The sequence below is a fragment of the Neopelma chrysocephalum genome, unplaced genomic scaffold (assembly GCF_003984885.1).
Source record: "Neopelma chrysocephalum unplaced genomic scaffold, ASM398488v2 Primary Assembly neopelma1_97180, whole genome shotgun sequence".
In the NCBI taxonomy this organism is placed as follows: domain Eukaryota; kingdom Metazoa; phylum Chordata; class Aves; order Passeriformes; family Pipridae; genus Neopelma; species Neopelma chrysocephalum.
Genome location: NW_020925821.1, coordinates 4,199 through 8,396, shown reverse-complemented (window position 1 = coordinate 8,396; position 4,198 = coordinate 4,199).

Below are 4,198 nucleotides of genomic sequence, written 5' to 3'. Positions count from 1 at the left end.
TTTAGCTTTTGCTGCTACCCTCAGTTCCAGCAGACAAAAAAATGTCTCTGTGAAATAACAGCAATTGCCTTACCATGTTACTGAACTACATTCAGTTTATCTGGTCTCAAACAAATACTCCATATTTTCTCCTTGTTTTATTTTCAAGGGAATGGGTATGGGTATTTAGATGACTGCCTTCACTGGTACAGGATAGAAACTGTTCACATTGCTATAAATGAATATTATTGTCCTGATGAAACACCTTTTCCAAAGCCTCTGACAAAAAGAAAGGGAAAAAAAACCCAGAAAGGAAAAGGGAGCCACAAGCACATTGCCTGTCACCCACCAAAAAAGGTCTCCTCCTCAAAGATAATTCAGACACACCCTTCAATATGGATATCTTCAGTATCTCCCTATGACCCCAAGCTCTTTTTTTAGTGGAAGTTTCCGTAGGGAAACTGAAGTGCATCACTGTCTCAGACAGCCAAGGATAAGGTGACTGAGGGAATTCTATTGCTCTCTTTAATTAATACAGGATTATTTCCCTTTCATTTGGTGAAGCTAATGATATGACTGGTGGAATGTCAGTAACAATTAAATCATAAACTAGTGCAGTAGCAAAGGGAAAACTTACTTTAGTTATGGAGTATTGCCAGCAGAAATCTTGAAAATCTTACACATCTTTACACTGATAAAATACCACATGTACTTCCTGGGATACTGCAAGCTTTCTACAATCCTTGTGGCATGTCTTTACAGAGCAAGAATTAACATTTTGAGATGATACATTAATAAATGAGTTGCAGTTCTATTGTCTCTTGAATGTTAAGCACCACATCCTAAAAGCAGGAACACGTTCAAGGTCAACGTCCTATTTTAGACCTTTTCAGCAGCTGTGATATTATGATAATCACACTTAAAATATTCCTCTAGAAAGAGTAAGTTAGCCCTTTTCACAAGAAGGATTCTTATGATCAAAAACAAATCTGAAAGAGAATTAATTCAGATTTCTTTTTTTGTTTGTTGGTTGGGTTTTTTTCAGCAATGCAATAAATTGCTGTCCCTCACTGGGATGGCTTTTCTACCCAAGAATTAAAAAGAAAACCCCAAAGTTCACTTTATTCTGCACTTATATTACCTTTTGTGTTTTTTGGGTTGTTTTGGAGGCCTCACCTATGTAAAAATACCTTCCTTAAAATGCTTTTATGCTTTCTGTAAAAACCAAAGCATTCCAGCTGACATACCATTGTATCACCAATACTGCAGGGAAATGTAATATCCCGCTAAAGCAGAAGGGAAAGAAGAAAACTGATCATCAGCAGCTCTTCCTAAGCAAGATGAGGGGTTTAGCTCCATCTAACTGAGGGATGAGATGTGCCCCTCAATGGGTCTCTTCCCACTCCCCCACCAGCCCTTCTACCCGACTGCGAGTTCAAAGTTCTAAAAACAGAAGAAGAAGCTGGAGCGTCAATATTTCCCCAGTGCAAACCCCACTAATCTTTGCTGGGAGCTGACAGGAATTGCTGTTCCACTGCCCTGGGATATCCTGGCTTGAGGCGAGAGCGCAGCCACGCCCAGAGCCCCCAACCACTCTGAGAGCTTTGGTACCGTCTGTTTGTGCGTGTCCATGTGGCAGAGGCTCCCCCGACATCTGCCGTGGAGCTGGTCCAGCTGCTGGACAAAACAAGGCATCTCCAGCCTGCCTTCCCCCAGCCCCGACCGCCCCAGCCCATCTTCCATCGCTCTGCTTCCTTTTCCTGCCCCTGCTCCCCCTCCGCTCCCTTCCCTCTGGCATTTTTGTTAGGAATGTTCTTGCTGTTCTTACTGTCCAGGCATAAGCTGATCCCCAGGGGAGTCTGTGTAATGTAACCCCTCGAGCACTAAATTCCTTCCCCTGTGCCAAAGACACAGGTTTGTTGTTGCTGCCCCTCCCGCCGAGCACCAGCTCCATCTCCTGCTCCTGCCCAGCGACTTTCCAGAAATCCAGGGCTGGGTGTGGATTGAAGGCTATGGCAAGGGACAGGATAAAGTTGCTTCACTTCCACCCTTGATGTCTCAGTGTTTGTGATCTTGGGAATCCTCAGGAACCTGGAACAATGGCAGATTATCTGTTGTTGTAAGATATGTACGTGGAGATTGTTTTGATATGTGTTTAAATCTTCCTTGAAAGTACAACTGATTGAAAGTACAACTGATAGAAAACAATGTAAAAAAAAGGGAAATAGGAAAAAAAAATAAAAAATAAAATAAAAAAAGAAAAGGAAGAAAAAAGAGAAAAAGGAGAAAAAAGAGAAAACAAGAAAGAAAAAACAGGAAAAAAAATGAGGAAAAAAAAGAACAAAGAAAAAAGAGAAAAGAAGAAGAACGAGAAAGAAAAAAGAAAAAAGGAGAAAAAAGAAAGAAGAAATAAAAAAGAAAGAAAAGAAAGAAATAAAAAAGAGACAATAAAAGAAGACAGAAAAACTAAAACCCAAAAACTTCCTATCCTCCCCTCCGCAAGGACTACAACTCCCACAATGCACCACGCGTGGCGGACGCGGGGCGGAGGGCGGGCAGGGGCCGTGGCCGCGCGCTGATTGGCTGCGGGGCGGGTCTCTAAAGGCGGAGGGCGGGCAGAGCGGGCGCCATGTTGGCCGCGTGGTTGGAGTGAGGAGAAGGCGGCGGCCGCTGCAGTTCGCTGTGTGAGCTGACGGGGGGGCGGCGAGAGCGGGTCTCTGGGGATCCCCTCGGGGGCTGCGGGGAGTGCGGCTGTGGGCGGAAAAGCTGGAGAGCTCGGGAGGGCTTAGCGGGGGATTCGGGGATTCCCGGGGACGTTGTGAGAGGTCTCTGAGAGGGTTCGGTGTCCTGACGGGACTCAGGGGGGAAGTTGAAGGTCCCTGAAGGGGTTTGGGTGTCTCTAAGGGGGTTTTGGTTTCTGAGGAGATTTGAGGGATCCCAGGTGGGCTTTGAGGGTCTGTGAGGAGGTTTGGGAGTCCTGGGGGGCTTTGCGGGGACCTTTTCGGCAGTTTTGGGGTCTCTAGGGGGTTTAAGAGGTCTCAGACAGTTTCGAGGGTCCCCGAGGGGGATTGAGGGGTCCCTGAATGGGCTTGAGGGGTCCCAGGTGGGTTTTGCGGGTCACTGAGAGGGTTTAGGGGGTGCTGCGGAGGGATGAGGTCTCTGAGGGCATTTGAGGGGACCTTGAGAAGGTTTCGATGGGTCGAAGGGGGATTTCAGGGGTTTTGAGGAGATTTTGGGGTGTCCTCTAAAGCCCAGCAGTGAGGTTCAGGGGGTCTCCCAGGCTCCAGAGGAGGGGTTCTAGGGATGCCCCCCAAAATCCGGGGAGGGAGATGTACCACATCCGGGTAAGGGGATCTGAGTGCCCCCAGTATATCCTAGTGACCTCCCAGTGACCCTCAGTATGGCCCAATAACCCCCTCAGTGACCAGCCAGTGTGTCCCAGTGACCTCCCACTGCCCCCCAGTATGGCTCAGTGATCCTGCAGTGAGCACTCAGTAACCTCCCGGTGTCCCCCCGTGTGTCCTGGTGATCCCCCAGTAACTCACCAGTTCTCTGCCAGTGCCCCCCAGTGTGCCCCAGTTCCCCCCCAGTCCCTCCCAGTGCCCTCCCAGTTTCCCTCAGTAACCCCCCAGTCCTCCCAGTGCCCCCTGGTTCCCCCCAGTGTGTCCCCGTATCCCCCAGTAATCCCCCAGTGCCCCCCAAAGCCCCCCAACTGTCCCCAGTGTGTCCCCAGATGCCCTTGGCCTTTCTGTGAGCATGGGGTGGACTCACCTGCTCATGGTGTTGCCCATCCTCTCCTCCCCCAGGCCCCATTAACCCCCCAAATGTCCCTTAAACCCCATTTTCCCTTTAATACCCTCCCCCCACAGATCCCTTTGACACCCAAGACCCTTTTAACTCCCCCAAATGCACCCAAAGCCCCCTAAAACCCCCTAAATCCCGATCCAACCCCCCCCAAATCTCTCCCAGTCCCCCCTCAAATCCCTTCCAACCCCCCCAAAGAGGGATCACCCGGCACTGTGGGACAGGAACACAGTGGGCTGTACTGGGGGCGCTGGGCTGGACTGGGAGGGCACTGGGGGGGTCTCTGGTGTCCCAGGACAACATGTCCCAGCTCCAGGAGAGATCTGGGGAGCAGTGAGGAGGTACTGGTCTGTCCTGGTCTGTAATGGTCTGTCCTGGTTTGTACCCCCAATCCCCAAAGCCCCTCCCCGGCTCC